Source organism: Rhopalosiphum maidis, chromosome 3 (genome assembly GCF_003676215.2).
Source record: "Rhopalosiphum maidis isolate BTI-1 chromosome 3, ASM367621v3, whole genome shotgun sequence".
Taxonomy (NCBI): domain Eukaryota; kingdom Metazoa; phylum Arthropoda; class Insecta; order Hemiptera; family Aphididae; genus Rhopalosiphum; species Rhopalosiphum maidis.
The window spans coordinates 23,432,295-23,459,709 of NC_040879.1; the positions used below are offsets into that span (position 1 = coordinate 23,432,295).

Below are 27,415 nucleotides of genomic sequence, written 5' to 3' on the forward strand. Positions count from 1 at the left end.
ACGAATTGAGCGTTTGGCCTGTCTAATACTTTTTAAATGTATTATAACAGTCTCACTAAATGCAATAATTGTAATTCTACTCGTAGTATAACCTGACACTCAATATAGGTTATACAGTATATTAAATTTTCAGCACTACACGTACTATTATAAAATGGAGATAATACTACCTAAGCGTGTTCCGTATATACGTAAATAAAAATTTTTATTACATTAACTCTTTCCCTTATTTTGTGCATTGGTGTAATTCCATTAAAATTCAGTAGGTATCAAACTTCCATTGATCCAATAATCCTAAAGACATATTATATTAAGTCATATTCAAACCCGATATTCAGATCAATATATATATATATAATATTAAACACTATATTATACGTCATATTATATAATATGCACACCTATAAAAATACAATTTATGATAATGACATGGCTTTTATAATTAATAAACGATAACATAATATTATTACGCACCGTTATACCGTTATTTTATTATTTGTTCCATTATGTAATCTTTTATCAAAAATACTCAAAAAAAAAAAATAAAAATAATAATTAAATAGTATTATACAATATTAATATCATAATAGGATTAAAGTTCAGTTTTAGTAGGGGCATGAGCATATCTTTGCACCTGCTATACTTAACTAATACCAAGAAATGCATGTTCATCGTTGTACTCCTCATAACTTAACCCTGTATACTTAACCGTTTAAATTACGGGATGATGAAAATGAGTATCTATTTTATTTTTTTTTTTTTTAAAGGAATTTATGCAAGAGAGTAGGCAATACCTATTGAGTATAAAATATAATGTTAACAGATGTAGCATTATTATTAGAGTTCAATCGTTACAAAATGGACAAATAAAAAATATTTTTTTTTTTTTTTGTTAGAGAATAACTATTTTGATATAATATTTTGTCTTAGCACCGTCTAGTTTTGCCTGTGTTAACATAATATATATTATTATCCGCTTTGCCAAACAATCGGACAATTAGTAAGCGTACATTTACGAGTTCTCGGATAAGAGTCATGTTGTATTATTGTTTACGGTGTGTGTAATATGTGCATTAGTTGGGTCGATTCCGATCTTGGCAGTCAGAATTCTGTCTACTGCTCCAACGATTGTTATTGGATATCCATGTAATACTGGCGAGACGTAAATTATTTTCATGACACCAGCTTATATAATATTACATAAATCCTCGAAATAAATTGTGCGTCACATGACCTTGCCGGCCTGTCATATTTTGCCATCTTGCCTCCTTGAAATGGAAATCGGATGGTTCTGTAGACTGATAACAACCGTAAAAATATACATGTCCGTTAAGTTGGCTCCACAACTTTCTAAAACTGAATTGGTAAAATATGCTAGTATTTTGCAAACTGACTTTAAAATGTTCAAATAGTTGTTAAAATATTATTAATCAAATATAATTTTGTTGGGCTGACTTCGTGTAACCTCCCAACTTTGATTAATTGATTCGAAATATGTGTCTAAATTTTTAGAGGAACTTTATATGGTGTTTAGCTTACGGTCAATATTTAAATAATTTATTTTTAAAATACTAATTACAAATTTGCAATATTTTTTATATAAACCGGAAAAAATCAAGGCGGGGTCTAAATTCCTGAACATAAAATATACTTGACAACACTTTTATTTTAAACACACAATATTATTATTGAAACAATTTTCTGTTCTATTTCATCAATGAGTTTTAAATTTTAACACTATTACTAAATAAATTTGATATTTTAGAAAATGTCTTACACATTTTTAAAGGATTTAATATGGTGGCTAAATGTATTTTACTTAATTTAATTATTAATACAATCTTTGAATTTCAAAGTATCTTATAAGTTCTAAGTGAAAGTCATTCTAATTTGTGTATAAGTAACAAATTATTTTTCATTACATAAATCTGTGTTATCGGCATAGATGGTTTGTATTTTTTTGTTCTCAACTCTAAAGTTTATACAGTTAAGTATTATAAATATTTTAATAAACAAGAAAAACAAGCTCCATCCCCTCCATAGTTTCTACTTATGTGACATATTATTATATATTACATCATTACGGCAAAAGGTTTATAACATAATTAATTAATTATTGTGTCGATCCTAGCGCTTGTTTGAGATTCGAAGATGAGATGTCTTTGGTCGACATAAATAGATAAGTCAAGTTTGAGAGTAGAAACAGAGATTATTAATTCGTCGTTCGGGTAGCTACCGGTGATTATACTAATAATACATATATACGTATCGAATATTGCGTGTACCTTTACAAATGTTATCATTAATTATACTGTACAAGCCGAGATTAGAAATTTCGAGTAAATGGATTAGAATTCATATAATGTACAATTATTGTCAGTGGCTGCTGAACGTCATCGGACTAACGACTTTGTATCCGTCTATAAGGTCATCTATACCGGTTGGTCGACTTTTATGTCATTACGTTGCCTAACCAATCTAATATGTATAATGATTTTCATAGGTTTATTGCCATTGCCATTTATATTACCCCTTGTTCTCCGTGTTCGCACTTGTGTTGAGAGATTTGCATATCATTATAATTAAACGCTATCAAGACCACTATATACCCACTTATGTATTATACTTTAACACTCACCGTTACCAAGGTTAAGTCATTAACCGCGAGTTAAAAAGTGGTATACTAGTTGAAAATTTAAACTTGTTTGCAAACTCAGATGATTTTCCCGGTCTTAAACATCTAATACGTCACAGAATATATTTTCCAATTAATTGATATCGTTAACAATATTTACTTCATAAAATTATATATATCAAGTTTAACACGATTGTGTTAGTTTTACTTTTATCTGCTTAGATTTTCAATGTTTTATCTCGTTGTTTTTTGTTAGTAAATCGTCCAGATGCGACTAATGATCATTATATCGAATATCATAAAGATATAGATATATCATAAGATATATCTATATCTTAAGATTATAAAGATAAATCTAAAAAAAAAATTATTGTATGTGACGTTTTATTTGTAGATTATTTTAATTGTACAGAAAATACCTCGCTTAATTATTATATTTTGATTTAATTGTTTTATTGCATTGTTTTTTATGCATATTTAAAACTTAAGCTGTTATTGTATCGAAGATGTAGTGTAATTACTAAATTTACAATACTACATCGTTATAATATTTATATATGAATCAATTAAACAAAAATTAATATTATAATTCTATGGTATTGTAATATAATATTACGGTACGAGCTGCACTACGCATCTACCGCTCGTCATTAGCATAAGCGAACACGTGCAATATACGACAAAAAATATATAAAGAAAATACTAACACCTATCTATATATGGCTAAGTTATACAAAGCATAGACAACAACAATGTATTATGATACTACATCGCGGTGTGTTGACTGTGTATACAATTTATCTTTAACTTTTATCGTATAATATACATATTATACATTATACACACTAACTTGAATAGATGGTATGTACCTATATATTAATTATTATAATGGACGATGCATTGTATTTAACTGCATTTCGCATTGATCAAATACGGCTCATAATGCATCGCCATCGTTTACAAAGCAATTGTTTCCGAAATTAATTTATTGAGCAAGCATAGAAATCTATAAAATAAATTGTCCGTCTGTAGATGACCCCTGCTGGAATGTGTAGCATGTTATTTAATACTTTAATTCATTTATTTAACAAGAAATTTGTATTGAGCATTTGTGATAATAACAAAAAGTAAATTCAAGTATCACATCTTTGATTTCCAATTATATATCATCAATAGTAATTGTATAATATTTATTAATAAACATAGTTAGGATTTAAAAGTAATAGGAATAAATTTATTTATATTTATTTTTTATAAAAATTAAATGTAAACAATAGTTGTGTTAATACGTCAAAATTATAAGTCACTTATCACTATATGTACAGAATTTTCTATGAATGGGTTTTGTCACGAGTTCACGTATTTATAATATGTATGTTATATGTTTACTTCCAATACTTGATCATGTTGTACGCATTTCGATAGGCAGTACATCGTAAAACATATCCACGCCAATGACGGGCCGTCGAGGAAACACCACGTGAAACGCGTTATTTATCACGTTATTCGGATCGATTTCATCGGAAACGGACACGGATAGGTATATAATATTATATATATCGTACCTATAACGACGCCTATGTGCGTGGGTGGTGCGATGTGGTACGCGGGTGGCCGGTACGTCGCGATATATTTTATGACCAGGATTGATCGCACACCGATGTGCGTATGGAGACGTGCAGAATTTATAGTTTCCCCGCCGGTCAAATAATAATAATAATAATAATAATTGTGGTTTGTACCACTGTATTTCACAGTGTATTGTATTATATAACGATGCGTTTTGACCAGAAAAGCATTAAACATAGTTATATATTATAACAATGCAATAATTAAATTTGGTACTGACGTCGTTATAACGATAGTAATATTGACAAACATTGTTCATTTTTATTTCAGAAAGTTCTATTTTAGTTATATATAAATAATTAATTTAATCATAATAATAATACCAATAAAATTATATTTTAAGTTTATATCTGAAATTTTTAACGATGTCGAAATATAATTTATTTTCTTCATCATTGCTCCGCTAACGACATGAGAACCACTCTCGCAAAACTTATTCCCCTCATATAAATTATAACTCACCTTAAAAAATAAATGAAACTATTGTTTGTATTTTTTTTTTTTTTTTTTTTATAAGTGTTTTCCACTTTATATGCATATTTATAAAATATAATATTATTGTGTATCTGTATTTAAATAAATTAAATTCAATTTCATCAAAATGTTAAGCTCAAATGTTTTTAAAAAATTGTTTTTTTTTAAGTATTATTAATATTTTTTGTGCATTATTTTTTTTATTATAGTCTTGATTATAATATTTTCCGGTCGATAATAGTCGTTAAATACCTGTATTAAGCTTGCAAATAGCTATAATTTTGGTTTTTGTCTTTGACGTGAACTCAACTTATTATCACGGATGTGATAAATAATAAGTCAATGATTTTGGATGAAGCTGTCGTTCCTTGTTGAAAATATTTTTCGGTGTTTACGGTGTCAATTAATTTGTCTTCATAAAACGGATGTAAAGCTATGGTGCTGAGGTTATTGACGTAATAAATCTGTTGGTCAAGCAGTTTCACTTGGAAATAAATCGTTATCGTAAATTTCGATATTTCTATTTGAACGAGTAATTTTTTCATCGTAACGGAATAAACGTTTAAAATATATGAAGAAAAAAAACTACTGCCCTACATCGGAAATTGGAGTGACCGTACTCAATCAATATGATATAAAATGCTCGTATATGATAACTTCAAGTCATAGACCAATACAAAGATAAAAGTTTCGATTAATAAATTGTTTTCTACCAGTCTAATCTAATTAATTAAATTGAACTGATTTCATTTTTTAAAACCATTTTGTATTCATTTATGTTATATCAAGGGAATCGATTTTTTTTTTTTTTGTTTTTTAAATATAGGTAATGAAGTAGATATTACAATCATTAGATATTAACATGAAACCTAATTATGTGGTACTAAAATTAAAATATAAGAAACGAGGCTCATAAGCCTAAGATAGTATTTCAATCGGTTCAATTTTAATTTATCATATTTAAGATCTAAAAAGATACAAATAATACACCGTTTCTAATCCCATTTTTCTGGTACCAGTTACAATTGAAATTTTAAAGGTTTGACCTTGGATTTGTTTTTACAATAGATAATTCAATGTAAAGAAAGTCGTAGATGCATCGCAACACACGCACGATCAACATATTTTCGTATTAATAAATTATTATGTAGTTTTAATCCTTTCGTCTGTCGTGCTGATTAGCTAATATTCGACCGCAGTATCGCGAGTATCGCTACCCTCTCCTCTTATAATATTGTCATAATTATATTACGTATATGCGTTAAGTATTTTAAAGGTTTGGATTAGTATTTTGATTACACAACACAAATGGTTCTTATTTTTTGGCATACGAAGAGATCATTATGTTTTCACTTTCAGTTATAACACGAGCGAGTACATATGGAAGTTAATTCCTTTTAAGTAGGTTTGATATTGCAATGTAGAACAACTCAGTTCAATGAACGTCGTCGATTCCTTCTTATTCATGCACTTATAATATTGTACACGTTTTATTTTATAAATGTATAATGTTCATAATGGTTGTGAATAAAATTGAGTGAAAAAAAAAACATGATAATATAATACATATTCGACGATATTTGTTTTGTTAAGTCGGATATTCCTCTCTTATTGGAAAAAATCAAATATAATTCCAATTCTAAAACCAAACAAACAACATACATGCTACACATCATATCACCCTTTTAGCTTTCTACCAACCTTTTCCAAAATACTGAAAAAAATTATCTTTAAACGAATATACCCGATTTTAATTCAAAATAATATTCCAAATACTCAATTTGGGTTTAAATACAAACACTCGACCACGCACCAACTACACCGATTTGTCGATGTTATAGCATCAGCCTTGAAAAAATAACATTACTGTTCAGGGATATTCCTTGATGTGGCTCAAGCATTTGATCGTGTTTGGCACCCCGGATTACTCTACAAATTCAGATTCTTACCAACCCCCTTACTACCTAATCATTCAATCCTTCTTATGCAATAGACATTTCAGAGTATTATGTGACGATGCTTTTTCTGAATACCATACAATTATCGCTGGAGTTCCCCAAGGAAGAATCCTTGCTCCAACCCTCTACAATATCTAAACCTCAGATATCCCACACAACAATAACACGACCTTTGGAACTTTCGCAGATGATACTAGTATTATCGCCTCTGATACAAACCCTGAAACCGCACCATTTCTACTACAAACCTACCTTAACCAACTCCAAGGGTGGTTTCTAAAATGGAGAATAAAAATGGACGAATCCAAATCGTCTCACATAACTTTTGCTTTACGCCCCCGTAACTGCCCCTCATCTACATCAATGACAGACAAATACCGTCTGAACAAACAGTAAAATATCTAGGGATGCATCTGGATAGACGTCTCACATGGGCAACTCACATCAAAACAAAAAGAAAATTATTAAATCACAGACTACATCAACTGCGTCCTCTATTAAAATCCAACTTACCAATTCAGAAAAAAAATACTAATATACAAACAACTCCTCAATTCTATAGCTATTTATGGAATCCATTATTTGGGAAGCTGCCAAAAACTCCAACTTAAAAAATCTTCTAGCATTTCAATCAATATCCCTTAGAATAATAACCAATGCCCCCTGGTATGTAAATAATTTAACTCTCCATAATGATCTTAACATATCATCAATCTTTGATTAAGCCTCGAAATTATATAAACGTTTTCACAAAAAACTACATCACCACCCAAACCCCTTCATCGCCAATCTATCCACTACCGAATCACTCGATACAACTCGTAAATTAAAAAGAAAATGGTCCAGAGATCTCTTATCCCAAATAGTAATAATGGTCTATAAACTTGAACTCTGCTTATTACCTAGTTTTTTTTTTTTAGTGTATTTCTTGTTTATTATTGTTTTCTTTCTTACCTATTCTTAACTAAAGAGTAATGTCAATGGATATTTTCTTTTATCACGTGAACTCATGTCAAAAATTTTAATAATCAAATTTACTTATTGTATTATATTAAATATAAATTGTATATAAACAAATTTTAATAAAAAAAAAAAAAAGTCGGATATTGATTATAATATCATAGTAAAATAAGTATTATGTTTCAGTATTTAAATTATATTTCAATCGATACCTTTTGTATATCTAGTTCGATATTACACAATACAATTCGTATTAATTATTTGTTTTTATTATAATTAAAAGCGACTATTTGTATTAATTAAAATATAAATTTTAAAGTCTTTCTCGTTTATTTTCTTAGATTTAAGCAAAAATTGTGGTCTTAAATTCAGGTTAAGTTGTAATCGAAATGAATTAAGTAAACTACAGAAAATATAAATGATGCGTCGAGTTCCACGTTTTACGCTCAAAGTAAATACTATTGTTTTGCATTAAAGTACATTTTTAGAATGAAACATTTGCTGAATTAAATTAAAAATAAAAAAAATATTTTTTTTAAATAATAAATTGAGATTTTTGTTAGTCATAAAATCTATCAACTTGACTTAACCGTTCTCTATATTTTTACAATCTGAGCCAAAACTATCATCATGGTGTCACGTGATAAATATTTTACCTAATGATTATGTAATTACTTGTATTCATTGCGATAGTATGAGGATTTCTATATTTTATGACACGTGTAAATACGTTATTATACAGGTTAATCTATTAGACTTAAAACATGCATTATATTTCAGAAAACACTGACTTTTTGAAAATGTTTCTTTTACATAATTTAAGGTTGTTAGTTATTATAGAACCACATTTTTGAAAAAAACTATATTTTCACTTTTTTTATCGCCATTGATTTTTTTATGTGTTGAATGAAAACATATATTCTGAAGCAGAATATCATTCGGAATATTTTGACCTTTATACAAATCACATTTCGGACAAGTACTTTATTAGTTTGTAAAAGTTATTACTTTATTAGAATACTTAAAGTTTGGATGAGTGGAGTAGCGGACCAATATTTTGCGGGATACGCTCTGTATCACTCCACACCACTCATCTTAACTTAAGATGCCATTAACTCATAAGTTACTTGTCCGAAATTCGTTTTTTTTTTCATTTATAGAAGTACTAAAAAAAACTTTCATAAATTAGGAACAAAGAATTAAAAAATCACGTTAACTTTAAAAAAATAAAAAAAACAACAACCATGAAAAATAGGGTAGGTGTATATAATTTTTTAAAAAAATGTTAACTTTATTAAAGAAAATAATAAATATTCTTAAAAACGTTAATAATTTTAATTAACGTCATGAAAAGTTAAATATATGTTTAATATCAAATGGATCACCCGATATACGGACAAATGTATGCAATTATTTACTGTATGTAAAGCATGATGTTGTATATTATAGTATCTTGTCTATACACCCAGAATTGGACAGTATTTCAATCCACTTGTCAAAGATAAATATCTGAAGTTAAAAATATTCTTTTGGTATCTATATGGGATCTACATACGAATGCTACGGCGTGTATAGTGTATCAGTGCCTAATCAGTAACATGTCTGCGAGCATCACAGTAAGAACACACGATTATATTTTGCTTATGTATTAAATATTATTCTATAATAATAGTCTCGAACGGTATTCATAAATAAATCATATGTACATTTTACATATAATAACGGTTATAACGATATACCGTAGTGATCAAATCGAATGTACTTACACGTTTAGTTATGTATACCAGTCCATTTTTGTTACAGAAGTAGTTCTGGGTCAGATCGTATTAAAATATACATTATATACTTAGTGTAGATTAACCACTCAATTAGTTTAGGCCGTAATAATTAGTTTATGCGTTGACAAAAAAGTTATATTACTAAAACTGAAAACCGATGACATGATCACATGCTGAAACTGCTGCAGTATTTAAATTATAAGTATATGCTACATATTATATCATTTTCGCCAGTTTTATGTTTCAAATAAAAGTTTAGCGTCTCCGATGTACTATTATATTTGAAATTAGAATCGTTATAATGTTATAAGAAAAAAGAAAATTAACTTTAATTCAGTATTAAAAAAAATATATATATATTAAATAACTACAGATTTCCTTATTTATTGGAAACGATTAAATTTTTGAATTAATAATAAATTATATACTAGAAATCGAGATAATTGTATTGATTATTGATTAATAATCCGATACGATATTCGCCTACAAATCTACTACTAACAATTGGAAATACTATTAAAGTTAACCTTAGTGCATAGTTAATTACGGTTATGAAATTATATACGATATATTATATAATATTATGTTTTGTTATATTTATTGAAAATTAATTTTAATATAGCTTCAAATTTATATTGACTATAGTTTTGTATTGTAATTTGTGTATATTATACAGATCATTTTATTAATGATTTTTTTTCCGTCAACAAAAAAAAAAATATAATAATAATAAATGTATTATATGAGAATCAAAATAAGTTTATATACATTGATATCCAATAATAAGGTTTAACATTAGTGAAATTTCTTGTATGAATGAAACACACAAAAAGGCTCTTGTTAAACTCCAAGCGTAAGTTCATTCGCTCACTTTTGAGAAAATATTCTAAACTTGGCCTAAAACTAAACTGATATTATATTAAACCCATTAAAGCTAATTTGGTGTTGTACAGAATTATAATATTAATAAAATATAAACTTTCCAATCAGTATCATGACTGGTACTATATATAATATATTATAATACCACTCGATACATATGTATTATAAATTCAAATCACCATATTTTTTTTATTAAAAATACGACCTCTTATAAAAACGTGATAGTATATCATATTATATAATGTATGATATACCTATAGCCATAACTCATAAGTCTATGATATATATATATTAATACGGCACCATATATGTTTTTAGTAAGCGTGTTTTTTTTTCTATTAACGTTAAAATTAACACTTGATAATTTTTTTTTTTAATTCTTATTGCACAATATTTATGTATACATACGTTGGATGGTATAAAATGACGTGAAAGTTCTACTCCTTCTACAGTCCTACTTAACACATCTATCATATACTTAAAATTATAAAAAAATTATACTTAGTTTTTAGTAGATAAGTATTCATTATTTTTTTTTCACAACATTTAAAATCTATTTAAGATATATATACTATAAACACAATGGTATTATGTAGGATATTTTATTAATTAATCCAATACTTTATCCTTCGTTATCATTTTTGCTTCTATACCTGTTTCCAAGAAATACGTTCATACTTACGTAATTGTATTAAGACAACTGGGAAGAGGATTAACTTTATTGTACAATCTAATTATTTTACTAAATACATACAAGTTACAAGTACGAACTTTTTAAATAAGCAGTGGACTCGATTTTACTGGATTTCGGCTATTTGTTCACTGAAATATAGGGATTAAATTAAAATAATGATCAAATATTTATTACAGAATTCTATCACTATATTATAAATTCACCGTGTCAGATTGGACTTGCGAAAATTTCGCTTAATCTGGTGTTTATAAAATTGAATATGATATGAATACCCAGTAAATATTAGACTTGAATAGTTTAAAAAAGTTAATGCATAAAAAGAGAGATTGTTCTATATATAAACATAATATAATGTAAATATAGTGGCAGATGAAAAGCAGTTATAGAAAGCTTAAAATATACACATATATATATATATATATATATATTTATTAAATTTATAACCATTTCCATTCAAGTTATTTTGTTAACAATGTACATATAAATATAATCACGCAAAGTTACAAAGGGAATTTATTATATTATTAAAAAAAAATTAAAAAAAAAAAAAACAATTATTTACTTAATATTTTGTTTGTACGTAAACGTTAAACGCTCATTATAGTTTTTATAGCATATTCTAATATTGTTTTAACTTTTCATTATTGCGAAATGCAATTCACGGCCAAAAAACAATTTTCCGAAAAATGCGTTAACATATTTCGTTCTATTGTGTCGATTCGTTTGAGTGAAACAAAATCAAAGTAATAAGTTTATAGAGTTATTTAAGTATATATTATTATTATTATTATTATTATTATTATTATGTACAAATTAGATGAGCAGAAAGGAGTCGTGGCACAACGGTACCCCACAAAATGTCGGTTTACAGTTCCGCTTATATTTACCTACTTATAACTTTTTTTATTACACTTTAAGATTTGGTTTTATAAATTTAATTTCTCAAACAAATATTATACTTAGAAATATGAAACAAAAATATATTCTACCATTTAAAAAATAAGATAAACCAAGAATAAGAAATAGTACAATTTTAAATGTTTTTAAAAATTGTATAGTTTTGTACTAACTTAAAACTATTTGAAATTGTAATAAATAAAGAAGTTAGGAAATCTCATTATGTGAGTATGCTATATTTTGGATTATGTAAACGTATTTAATACAACGCTATGAATAAATTAAATATACAATTTAAAAAGAATCTGGTAACATTTTTATTTTTTTATCTATTTATGTATATCGACTCATAAAAATTTACTTTGAAATTTGAATAGAACCGTTATAGAATATAGATGTTACACTAGATGATTTATTTATTCAAATGTATTAGGTATTAAAATATTTATAAAATAAATCTTTGGGTAAATTTAGTTTTAGTTTTTTTTTGTGTTGAATTATTACAAATGCTAATATTAAAATGAAACAAATAATATCAACAATTATAATTAAATACCTACTAATTACTAACGGACGGGCAGAACATAATATAGTAAGATGGAATGTAAAGTTTCTAAACTTATGTTTACAAACCTAAAACCAACTATACATTATTTTCTTGAATCAATTCAACATAAACATTTCTATAAATACATGTGTGGAAAAAATAAAATGGTATAATGGCATATATGCACTCCACAAAGTTGCAGAACACTCACAATGTGTAGTTTTTAAAATTATGTGTGACAAAAATAGTAACTTTAAGAACTACCGTATTAAGGTGGTCCACACCATTTTTGGACGACCATAATATAATAAGGATTTATGCCTATCTGTGTAATATTATGGTGCGCGTGACCTTTGATTATTGTACGTATACGTTTTGTTTGTGTCAAAGCATCTGTCACGATCCGTATAAGAAATTAATTACGAATACGACAATGATTAATGTTGCATTCAAAAAATTAAAACTCGTATCTGGTCAAACACGAGCTTATTACACCGTTGACTTTACAACTCGACGAGTGTTAACCTCTACAATAATCACCCTGTGCAGGTAGGTAGGTACTCGTTTTTACGTTTTTATTTTTCCACTGCGTTTGGAATTGTGCGCACAATAATTAATAACGCCGTGTACCAATATAATATATATACATGTGCACTCAGCGCCGAAAGCGTTTAGGTGAGCGCTCGGCCGACACTAATCGAATTAAAACACGACCGCAAAAAACACGTACAAAAAAAAAAAATCATTTTTAACGACTGCGTCCGCGTTCTAGCCGTCACTTCTCTTGGAAATATGCTAATGATTTTCACGTACAACCATCTAATAATAATAATAACTATTATTATAATTTTATCATCATCGCTGTTGCTCATTATTATTTTTTATTTCACCCGTCGCCGTTCGGTTATCAGTTGACGAAATCGCTCACGAATACCGGGATAGTGTCATTCGGTACTATAACGATCTTGTTATAACCATTATAATTTTCAATTATTTGAATTACGACTTAATTAACGATTCTCGATAATGTAGTACACGCATTGATCGTTTTGTTTAATCTCGCCCCCCCCCTATTTCTATCTGTTTAATTATTTTGTCATAGTATTAATGTTCATTTATCGAGTAAGCATCAAAGCTCATTTTCAAGCAATAATGATTTAAGTCAATAAACGACACGTAAAGCGGCGAACTTGCCGAATCGATACTATAGTTTTAATTTATTCACAAACCACATAGTGTAATAATATTATAATTTAGTCTTCGTATTTTTTCGGTTATACTAAAAGATAATTTTTGAACAAAGTTTGTTGATTATTTTATTTTTAATCAAAACTTTTACACCGTGTAACAAAATGGCGCATTGTCATACTTTTACAGTATATATTAGTTTATATTTATAACATTGATCGATATAATAATTTTATATTTCTAAATTTAAATAGTTTAACGTACTATTTTTCAGGAGGATTTATAATGAGTAAAGTTCATGTTATATCATATTATTAAAAATGATAAATGAGATAAACAAATTAGAGTTAAAAAATACAATGTAATAGGTATTCTATACGTTATTCGTAGATTCGTGAAAACTAGTTCAAAATGATAGAACACACCATGACCAGTTTATTTATATATTTTTAATTTAAATTAATTATTATGTTCATATGTATATGACTATACATAATAAGATTTAATTTTAGGTGTCAAACTTATAGCTTTATTATTATGTAGAATGGCAATAAGATGTTTGGTACGTTCGCAATAATACATCGAAGCAAATATTAATGTACCTACCCCATCTTGTTAGTATAGGCGTTTGATGCAATGAAATAGAAACTTCAGTTTTAAACAAATTATTATGATTTGGAACTTTAAAAATTTTTTTTTATAAAAACAACGAAATTATAATTTCTTCATTATTTTTGCAATCCTATAGTATTACATTGACGTATTTTAACAGTAAAATATCATAGTTCAACAGAATTTTTGATGTGCAGCATTATATTCGTGAAGCTTGTTTCCCTGAAATAATGTCAATTTTGGTCGAACAATCGATACCCATACAAAAATGTGTTGTTTAGTGTTTACTTGTATATATCTACAAAACTTGTACAAATTAGGATATATGTTTTGACTAAAATTTATTGACCTGTCTGTATAGTATACAGTGTATACCTCATATTAGATGAATTTTTCTACCACCACATTGTCATAGAACCAGACATTGGAAAATAAATAATAAATATTAATCCTTGTAAATGCAATCTGAATTGAACATTTTGAAAAATTAATTTTCGAGGGATTTAATTTCCATACTGGCACACACCAACGCAATAATATAAATTATAACATAATACGATCGCGATTTCATTACGGGCCGCCAACTTCCGATTTCCTCATAATATCGTAGCGCGCAAACAACGACTTAGGGCCGACGGTGGTAAAGTTTACGTGTCTCGTCGCCGGGGCGGAACCGAGTTTCCGGTACGAAGGATTATTACGCGCGTGTATTTTGTGGAAATAATTATTATCAACGCCGTCTCGTGTATAGTATTATGTTGATTATTTATATTATTTTAATGCATAGGTACAGTCGCATTTCTCGGTATTTCGTAAACAGTGTAATTTCGTCGTCGAGGCCGACTTGAAAATTTTTTCTTACTATTTCTCCAATTCCGTCTGTTTAATACATATCATATTATTAATCATAATACTATAGTTACAACTCGAACCATTGAAGAAAACATATGAATTTTTAGTGATTTAGCTGTGTTTATAGCACAGTTATTTCGTACGTTTTGTCTATTACCTTCACGTGTATTATTGAGATGATATTTATTACATAATTTTTCGCGTACGATTAAAAATAACCAATGTGCAATTGTAGGCGATGCCGTCCCATCTCTATGATAAGACGAATAGAGTCCTGAACTTTTTAATATAATATTATGCAATATACATACATTATTTTTCAATTATATATTTTTTTGGCAATTATTAAGGTATATTACAAACTTGTAATGATTATCAAATTATTCAACATTACAAAATTACAACTATTAAATTATTTTTTGTTGAAATATTATTTTGGATATATTTTTGCAATAATTTTTATTTAAAAGACGTCAAACATGTATATTTTGTCTCCGTCTTATTCATACAACTAATTTTATGTTTAGAATATTTTTTTTTACTCTGTTATTATTAAATTATTGTGAATTGACCTTCTAGATAATTTTAAGGTAAAAATATCAAATAAAATCTACTTGATCATTATACAATATTTATACCTTAAAATTATATAGTAGATCAAATCAGTCCAATATTAAAAATAATGGATTATTTGAGAATTCAAATTTTCCTCATAAATAATTTAATTACTTTTTTTGTTTGTAAATTATTTATTAATTTATTCAGTACATTCTTTTAAAAATATTTAACTAAATTTTAATTTATAATTTGCACAATATACATTTAATAAGTTTTATATTTTGAATAATTAAAAAATAAAAAAATATTTTAATATTTAAAATAATTATGTCTAAACGACAAATCATGTTCGGTGAAGTATGTAATTTACTTACGAACTTTGTTTTATATAACTTTGATAATTCTAATTGATAAATAAATGTTCAATCAACTCAATCCAACAATATTGTAATATTATTATTTTTCCAAAACCGTTTAGATTATATGTGACCCATACATGGCGTACAACTATTAGTACGGGTTTTGTAATGCGATAATAAGTGCGAAAATTGGTATAATTCATCTGCGAAAAGGAGCAGCTCTGACAGTTTTTTTTTTTTTTTTACTCAGCGATTTATCGTTTGTTCGTGTGGCAGTTAACTCAAACTGATCGTCATCCCATTTTCCGGCGGTAACGGTGGCAAAGAGTGGGAGTGAGATTGATAGTGAAGAAGAGAGAGAGGAAGAAAGGTTTTCAATTTAGGTTCAGTTCGTTCCACTGATGCCGCATCTCTCCTATGCCAAAGTTTATCAAGTGTTGTCCACACGCCCCCTCCCTCTCCACCAATCAGTTTACTCGACGAAACCGTCTCCAAGGTACACGCCATTCAACGAATAACGATAAATGATAATGCGCTAACGACGATTATTCTTATATATAATACGCACATCATAAAATACCTGTATATGTATTACGGAAAACAATATTAGGAGAAACGGATGGGTGGGAAAAAAATGAACCGAGTAAATATATTATAATAACGTACCCGTGGTGCTTAAGGAGAAACGGAGTTTAAGAGAAATATAGAGAGTGAGGAGAGATGTTATTATTATTCTCGTTTGGAACGGCCTTTGCTCGCGAACAATACGAAATAACGCCCTAGATCCGAGATGAATAGGACTCAATTTACCGAGCAATTATTTATTGTATATATATATAGGTGCGGTACCATCGTCTTCATCGCGGTTTCACTGTTATGTTATTTAATTTACAGTATACTGACGTCAAGTTCACCCAAAATACCATATCAGACTATATGACGATACCCGAAAACTAACTATGCGGTGCCTATATACAGAGTGTATCAAAAGTCTTCATCCGATTACAAATTTATATAGCTCGGCAAACGTTTGCCACTAGTAAACGACCCATATACTAATGAAAAGATTAGATAACCAAGTTTATTTTAAGTTATCTTTTGATTAGTATATGGGTAATTTACCTGCGGCTAACGATTGCCGAGCTATATAAATTTGTAATCGGATGAAGACTTTTGAAACACTCTGTACATTATTATCAGTGGCGTAATTGTGGGGAGCGTTAATTTCCCTATCATTTCACTCCCCCTTACCCAAGATATGGCAACATTAGAAATCAATAAATCTTCTAAGATAAAGAAAAAATGCAATAAGTCATTTAACACAATATTACATTTTTAAGATCCAATATTTTTTTCCTCAAATTATTACATGATTGGTGTATTATTATACATTTTTATTTATATTTTGTTTTATATAAGTTATATTGATTATTACCTGATAATATAAATATTATATGTATATTTATTTTGTTTTTATGTATGAATATACTTTAGAGTTATATGTAATATTATTTAAAACAAAATCAGTATCCGAATGAGACAGCTATTTCCTACAACAGTTGAGATAAAAAATTGTTTGTGAAAATAAACAATATACTAATTATGATGAAAATCATCAAAATCTAGCTTAACAGTGTTCGTTATTTAGCGGTTTCCTTTAGACTGTTTAGTAAAAATGATCTTGTTCCCCCCAAAAAAATGTCCATTATTTGGAGGTGTCCTTTAAGCAGAGTTTAAGGGAGGCTTTGCTGTATTAATATTGTATTCACGCTATCATCAGGTAGCGTTTTAAAATGTAGACGGAAATATTGCGTCAACTAGTTTTATTTTTCAGAAAGATTATTAAAAAAAAATAATTGTACAAAATAGATTTTGTTATCCACTTGTATTTTAATTTTACGAATTAATGTATTTGGGTGAAAATTTCAGTAGATACTTTTAAATATAATATAGATACAATCAATCAAATAATTAGCATTAAATAGCTTTCATTTGCAGTTTTGTTCGACATTAAATGTATAGCGTTCTTATTTGTAACTATATGAAATATTGGATTTATTGTTACATTTGCCATTCGGCAGAAGTTCAACATAATATCATTTTCGTAGTTAAGCTAAGCCTGCAAGCCAAATTCACTCGAAAAAAATAAATTCCGATTTAAAAGCAATTTAAAAATAAAATTGTAATCAAAATTATTAGACACAATTAAGTATTTCAACTAAGACTTTATTCACTGCATTTTTAAGTATAGCCGTTGCAATATCATTTGATGACATTCGAATTCCTCTTCAGCAAAAGTTTAATAAAATAACAGTAATAATAAAATACGTGACTACTTTCAGTAAGCCTGACGCGGTAAATCTCGACCACTGCGGAATCATAAAATATGAGAGTTCCAACCTAATGGATACTAATGGACCTGCCTTCATAAATTGGTTATCATTTATTTACTATTATTATTTATTCCCCCTTCGACAAGTCGTTTTGAGTAAAACGCATTTCGATACGTATCAAGGTACCTATCGATCGAATCATCCATACAACATTAAACGTATTCATCAATTTTATCAATTTAAAGGCACAGTATATGTAAACACAATACATATTTTATGGAGTGTATTGCATAATATATTACGTGCTATTTGCTTAAAAACTCGAGATTTTTGACTTTAATACCCTACGGGCTACGTCTCTGTGGTACAAAGATTTATGTCGCAATGCCCAAGTCCTTTTTTTAGGACTCGCTTTCGTAGTTGGTCTTAAAATAAATGCACAACGATTTGTTTTCAGCCACTCTGAGTAATCGCGAGTTTGCTTAATAATTCCGCATAAATCTCACCCAACCTATTTATGCCTATTATTTGTTTATGTAATATAATATATTATATCGTCGTTATTTATCATCATTATTATGATGTGGATAGAAACGATCATCGCTCGGATTTCGGTGGTTCGTCCACCAAATAAACCTCGGCGTTTCAATCGAATGTTATTGTTGTTGTTTTTATTTTTAATAGAAGTAGTGATATCACTATATTAGTATTGCGCACAGAAAAATCTATCGGTTTTACGAAGACTCGTGTGATGTAGATAAAATGTAATCATTTATACCAATGAAATTAATTACATTTTACAAACACAACTATCAGTTGAACTGCAGTTGTGGGTTTTCACTGCGGCTAGATGTATATAATATTATATTTTTACTTCTGTAGCCGAACGAGCAACGTTGCAACGTGTGTCGATCACTCGATTTTTTGCAGTTGATACAATTGTTTTTTACTACAAATACTACATTACCCTATTTTGTTGTTAATTTATATATTAAAATCATTTATATAACCGCTTGGTTTCAATAAGACTTATAAATAAATAAATACACGACACGTGACAGTATAAATTAAACATTTAAACGATATACTTAGGTAGGTTATGTTGTTGCACGTCTGATTTGTATTGTAAATGTAAACATGTTTCATGTGTATATTACTACTTATGCTCAAACAAGTTATCTAGTTTTAAATCACATACGATTCCATATAGAGAAGTAATAATACATAATAATAGTTTACACAACATATTAATATATTAGGTACATCAAGTAATAACCTAGATATTTTTTTTTTAATTTGCCAAGTCTCAATAATATTTTTTAAATGTGTGCAATAATATCTTAAAACAGTTAAAACGATTGAAAATGACCAACCTAGGTATATATTTTATTTTTTGTTGCTACCTATTCAATTATATTAAATATATCTACTACTAGATTTTTACGTGCAAAATGCAGCTTTTTATATAGGACGATTCAGTAAGCACGTTCGTCCTCGTTTTATCATTTATTCAAATTATTTTTTCATACCATATCGGAAGGTGTTATGCTAATCAAACCTATTATTTTTTTTTATTAGAAACCATCTACTTTTGCTATAAATTCTTGCTAAACGCATGATTGTTTTGAAAATAATTAATGAATTTTAAGTAGGTAAACATAAAACTTACAAAAATAAAAATTTGATTTAACATAATTGACAAATCACTCTGTGGCCTGTACCTATGTATTTTCTATTTATTAAACATATTAATTTCAGAATTAATTAATATATAAACTTTATACTATATAAAACCAAGCTGTATTATATTATCTTTATCATCAATAATTATATGTTTATAAAAACGAAATGTTATAAACACAAATACACAGTACTCTAACCCACAACAAATAATAATGTTGTTATTATTATGAGATAAGGTACGTACGGTGCTATAGGTATACGTGCGTGTATTCGAGTGAACTATATTATTATCATGACTATTATTATTATATCCAGTGTAGATGCAAAAGTTGTATATAAATGTTTGTAATTATTACTACCGTTATTGCAGGCTTTTCCGGACAATTACTGCAATTCACGAACGTGGGCGATTTAGTATTAGAATGGCCTCTTCCGTTGAAAACGGCGAAGCCCACTTGATAACGATGTATATTACTATATATAAAAATAGCATTTCGTTATTAACTAAAAGCCGGCGACTTAAAAGATTTCGGATGGATTATTATAATATCGTCTTGTCTGCCTAACTATTTATATCATTATTATTCGAGGAAAATAAAGGAGGAGGGACTCTGTCGAGCTTTAAAAAAAAAATAAAATAAATAAACGATCGTTTGCACAGATATTATTTTAATTCGTATGTTGTAGGTATTGTTGTATCTACCATTGAGATCTTTTACCCAATCCACCCTTATCATTTCTTCACTAAAAGTATTACGTCTTGTGCATTGTATAAAGTAATAATTTCGAAATAATGTAATATTCTTAACATTATAAAATAATTTCTTTTGTTATTTTTTTTTTTTTTTTTTTTGTTTATTCAAAATATGAAAATTTACAGTCCGTATAAAATAAATACAGTATGTCGAATAATGAAATATAATATTATGAAGAAACGGGAGGCTTGTATGAGAAAGTCGCTTAGTTGTGGCATCCCAAATAATAATTTTTAGGGAAGAGCACGTCTCTATACAAGTCTGTTAAAGGCGTCTGGACGAGTTACCTGGAATTTGTTTAAAGGCAAGGCTATTGACGATTAGGTTTGAGTGGTTTCTGAACCCTTTGTGAGCTTTTGGTTAGTAAGAGTGGCAAGTGTTGTTAGCGTTGGAATGCAAAAGTCTTTGTGGAGCGAGTCATTTGTAATGTACTTATTCAATTTACAACAGAAACACAAAGGCGTAGAATGTCGATTTCCATTATTCAACAATATTTATAGCTTCAAAAAGCGTCCTTCGATATCATTGATATTACGTTACGATGGATCGATAAGACGCAAGTGCATATTGTTATACACGTGAAATCATAAATATTTTAAAACAGACGAACTGTCGTCGCTAAAAAGGTTATAGTTGAGGAACGCTAGAAATATTAAAAAAAAAAAAAAAAAAAAAAAAAAAAAAACTATACACAAGTTGATCCATTTATGTATCTTTCACTCATTATTTTTAAATAGTTGTATGCCATTGCAAAACAACAGATTTTCCATCGCTATATTAAAGTTTTATTTTTTGATGACAACATAATGTTATATTATTAATCTAATATTCTGAAATATATTCTGATTTGGAATATTTATATATATGAATTGCATTTTAAACTTAAAAATGATGATGATACAAAATTATAATATGCTTGAAGTAATCATTAGTATGTATACGTTTGTATTAATTATATAACCAGATAAAAATTACAATAAATCACATCTATTGTTCTGATTTTTGAAAATCATTTTTTTTTTTTTTGAAAATTGAATCATTAAACGATAATTGATTATAATTTTTTTTTATTTTATTTTTAAATTCACAAATACTTTTATTTGACCACAATAAATTATACAAGTTCAATGCGCTCAAACTATTTTAATTTTAATTGACTCATCAAGAAACACATAATTTTTACATCATGTATTATAAATTATTAAACCTTTTAAATATTTTTAAATTATAAAATCGTTGTATATTTTTCTTTTTACGCTATCTAATCACGTTAGAATTTTGCTATATTATCATCAAATCAATTATCGATGATAATAATACAATACCACTGTGAATGTTGTAGTATATAATTTTTATACTGACCGACCAGCAGTCGTGTATATTAATGTATAGAGATTTTGGCTAAAATTGAATACCTCAAATCGGCTTAAAATCCTAAAGGGTTTTACCTTTTATGGATATAAAAGTAGATAGGTAGGTATAGGCACTGGAGTTATAAAAGCAGACCTTTTCGGATTTGTACTAATTGAAAATATCAGATAGGGACAATATTTCCGTGAGCAGATTTAACTTTTATAATGTATACAAGTTGTAATAGCGTAACTGCATAATATACGCAATTTTTTTATTTATATTATCATAATTTTTTTTTCTATTGTTAATAATTTAGATATAATATTATATTGTAAAGAATTCATTTATTGGTGACACCTTCATAAGTATAATTTTATTTTTATAGGTCACAAAACTACTTTATTTTATTCCGATTACGAGGAAGATTTTCAGACATAGTTTTTATAGCTAATATAGGCATATATAAACTGATTTAAGAGTTAGGAGTGGTAGCGACTATAGCGACCATATACACGGGTAGGCATATCTTTTACAGTTTGTGTATTATTATAGTGGTTGGAATGTATTATGTATAGTATTGGCTAGTTAATTGTTACATATTTTTGTTTGTAGTTAAAATGTTTGGTTTAATTTTAAATTAGATTTTGGGTAGAACCCAATACTTCGGTTCTATATAGGCTTGTCAATAAAAAGCCTGTAAATATTTAGTATTAATTACACGGTGCGTTAAGCTGATTATGAGCAAGCGTTTATGTCAATTATTTGGTTTTTCGCTTACTTACCTATATCTGGGATGTGAGTGGAATGTAAGGATCAGGTGAGGTGTATGTCGAAAATTATTCCTAAATATTTGTTGTTTTTTTTTTTGTAAGTTGTATTATAATATAATATATGTAATAATATATTATATAATACTATAATATACAAATTACTATAAAAATTTGTTTTTAGTTAATTTCTATTTTACAATGAAAAAGTTATAATACTTATGTAATGATTTGGTTCTATTTAATTCTATACCGCTATTTCGCGTCAAGTTATTTGTATGTGGTCGTATGGTATCAAATCAATGGAGCGATTATTTAGCTTTTATGTGAGTACAATGAAGTTATCACTCATCAGCGTGGTCTGTGAGGAGGGTATTCTTGAAAATTGATTCACAGGAGTGAATTGTATAAAAAAAAAAAGGATTCTCGATTACTCCTTATGCAACAGACCAGCTTGTATTGGATTTCTACTATAAAAAGTAACATTATAATATTATGGCATGGTACAAAATAAATAGTTGTTTTATTAGAGAAAATTCCCATTGTTAGGTATAATGATCGCACATTACCATTCATCAATTCATTATACAAGTATTTCTGTTAATCGTTTACCGTTGAATGTAGTGTTTGTCGAGAGAAAATTTTATAGATAAACATAAGTTACAAAGAAGCACTAATAATTTCGATTTCGACATAATAAATGTTTAACCTTTTCGACTACATTATACTGACAAATTACAATATTATATTTTAGAATTATTAATCTGTTTATAAATATTTACATAATTAACTGTTTACTCGCATATCCGTGCGCCAGTTCAATAGGTACCGGGTACTTGGTACCTACGCATCTTAATTATTAAATTGTGTTTATTTCGTACGAGCTTAAACCCGAAATAGGTTCTGCAGTGCTTCTCTGTTCGTGTATAACGTGTACACAGGATTAGATAGGAAAATACAATACAATAACAAAGTAGGATTAAAATGATAAAGAGTTCTTTTTCCACTCGGAATAATTATTATGTTTGTGTAACTAATATAATACATTATATTCCATAATACTTTATATAAATAACAATAATATTGAAAATTGCATATCTAATATTCGTTTAAATTATAATATTGTTTTAAAAATTAACTGCAAATAGAAAGTAAAACAAAAAAAAAAGGAAGAATAGGTAACCGCTTTGCTGTTAAGTTACAGGTTTCGAGAGTGTACCTCGTCATTGAGTAAATAAGTGTAATAAACGTGTTAAATTTGAATTCAATGATAAATAATTGTATATGAAAAACAATTGTGAACGAAGACGATTTGTCAACCTATTTTATAAGTATATTATTACTGAATATAATTTATGATATCTTGTTTTTTTTTATATTACATTCAAGTCATTTTATGAGTACGATATAGGTTGATTTAATTTTTATCAAAAATATAACATTTATTATATTAATAATAATTTATTTAATTTATTATTTTTAACTTTTAAGTCAATACGGCCTTACCGTAGAATGATATAAATAGGTTAAAAATCAATAAATTTAAATGAATCTAAATGTTTTAAAAATGTCAATTATAAATAAATAATTATATTTGATATTTTTTATACGTCTAATAGTTTTCCAAATTTGAATTTCAAATGTCTATGAAAAAAATCGCGCCTATGTGTCTTTAATAATAATTTATCATCAACATCGTATTCAATTTTCTAGCTTATTAAACAAGCAACATTTTGCTATCGACGTTCGTAGAAAAAAAATCCAATATTTCAAATATCTATAAATTTCAAAAAGAGTTACAATATACCGTTTATAGAGACGATTAATAAAAACATTTAGTGAACATTTCGATTGTTCATGGTAATTTGTTTATGAATTACAATAAAATAAAATAATTTCATCATATCGACAACTGATTTTTTATTTCCCCAAAAATATCAACTAGATTTACTTTTTTGTCATGAATGATAATCTTGAAGTTGAAAATCAAAACGAAATCAATACATTCGTCGCTCATCTCATAATCTAAAAAATAGTTTAAACTATAACTATAAATGATTTACTAAAGTGATATTTTAACAGAATTTTATTTTGAACATACATTTTAATTTCAACAGTGTTTTTATTTTATTTACATGGGAAATTGCATACGGTATGTCTAGTTTTACTTAACTTTAAAGTTTTAGTGTCATTGCTATTTGAACCAAAAGCGTCAAAATGTATTATTTTGACAATATATTAATATAATAGAATATGCACGTGTGCCGATGTTTATTTTCTACCTACAAGCTATGTGGAATGTATAAACCCGAGCAAACAGAAAGTTACGAATTTCTGACAGATGTTCTCATATAATATTATATCATATAGGTAAACACTAAGGCTAATATGTATCTTTAAATAATAATTGTCAGGATATTTAAAAGCATAATATGCATTGCTCGATTTATCAGGTATGGTTTTTACCAAAACGGATATAAGTGCAGTGGCGGCTCTGAAGGAGGGACTTAGGGGGCAATGCCCCCCCCAAAATCCAAAAAAAAACAGGCGAATTTAATAATAATATAATATGTATATGATACACTTATATTATTACAGTTTATAATATAATATTATATTAGTTTACTAGATATCATTTAATGATAAATTATCGTTAGTCGTTTTTTTATATTTTCGCGTAGTACACTAGTATGTAGTATTTTAGTATAAAAAAGGTCTTCCGATAGCGACTCTCAGATTTTCTATATGGTATATTTCTAATTTGGCTGATTTCTTATTGTTAACATGTTTGACCGTTTGACGACTGTCGTGTTTAGACGTTCAGATTAATATCGTTTTAAATGTTTTAATTTTTGTAGCTTCATTTTACCACAGCCATTTTACGCGAGCAGACGACCAAAATAGTTACTATTGTAAAAAATTTAACCTCTGGTTTGTAATTTGCATTGTATTGTTACGTATTATTTCGGCTAATTATTTGATTAATTTCTTAACTATAAATTCTTTATTTCATTTCAATAAGTGTTTTCTATACTACAACTTTAGAATTTAGATTATTAATTAAGTTATATACAATGAATTGTTGTATACAATAAAAAACGATTGTGAATGGAATGAACGGAGACTGAATTAAGTTTCTATTACTGATATGAAATTTTGACAAATTTTATAATAATTCTAACTTCAAATGCTAAAAAAATATAGTGCATCTTATATATTTCAAAGTTTTTTAAACTACTGTAGGCCATGTTTTTACCTGTGTTATATAATAATTTTATATGGTAATATAATCAATTAAATATATTTTTATTTTTAACATTAGGCATAATATAATTATATAAATAAAAATTTAAGTAAAACATCAATAACTGTAAATGTTTTTAATCTCATTTTAATGAACAATTTTAAAATAGCATCCCAATTCCCAATTTTGGGATGTTTTTGGAAGTTTTAGTCAAATTGTTATTAAATCAAACATAATATGGTCATATAAAAATCAATAACAGCAGTAATAAATGTAATTATTAATTATTATATATATATATTTATTTTATATAATATTTTTCACTAATGATTAATGTGGGTAATATATGGCACTAATTTGAATAAATATATTATAAAATATTTTTAAAAAAATTGTGTGATTTTTATGCCCCCCCCCCAGAATTAAACTCTAAAGCCGCCATTGTATAACTGTTATTGTGATATTATTTGTATAACTATTTAATTAATTCTATAGTGATAACGAAATTTACAAGATAAACAGACCGTGCACAATACCCATAATAAATTATATTCCTAATAACGTTACTTCAACATCTTACCTATAGGTAAGGCTAGATAATATCATCAATTTCATGTTTCATGTTGTCCGTAAAAGATGATTACAATACAATGTCGAAATTAGCTTTTTACGTTATAAAACTTCGGCATTCGTCGGTCGATTTTATCGTGAACGGCCGTAAAATAAAAATAAATAAACAATATGAACGAAAAGTTTCGCAAATACACGCTTGGGGTTATACCTCGGGGTGTAATATAATTTAATATAGGTTGGTAGCAAAGGTTTAGATATAACTACGAAAAGACTTTATTTGAAGTTTAAAAAAAAAAAAAAACTAAAAAACAAAACAACGCCGACGAAAAAGTGTACAAGAACATCAAAATTTAGTTAAAAACTTTTATTTTTACTTTCGAACATAGGTATATACAATTTATATATGACTTAACGCCCTGTCGGGTATTAAACAAGGCAAAATAATATCTCGTCGATCTTGCGTTTTTCATTTTTCGTGTAACTAATCTACAGCGTAGTATGAACCTAAGTATTATTACATTACTATTATATTACGCAATAATAACGAATGGCTGCGTGAACCTTATGTTCAAACTTGATGTTGTTCGAAACTGCTTCAAAAATATAGTTTGCGAATATTGGAAGTTATGATATATCTAGTGATATTATTATTATTTGCGGCGGCGCTGTCAGTATTCGGGAGAT

The 27,415-nt window shown here is 27.5% G+C and overlaps 1 protein-coding gene across 4 annotated transcripts in view; it reads left to right on the plus strand.

Annotated features, from left to right (window-relative positions):
• The window catches only part of LOC113559447 (calcium/calmodulin-dependent protein kinase type 1), a 340,687-nt gene that overhangs the window by 169,738 nt on the left and 143,534 nt on the right, over window positions 1–27,415 (plus strand). The window lies entirely within an intron of this gene.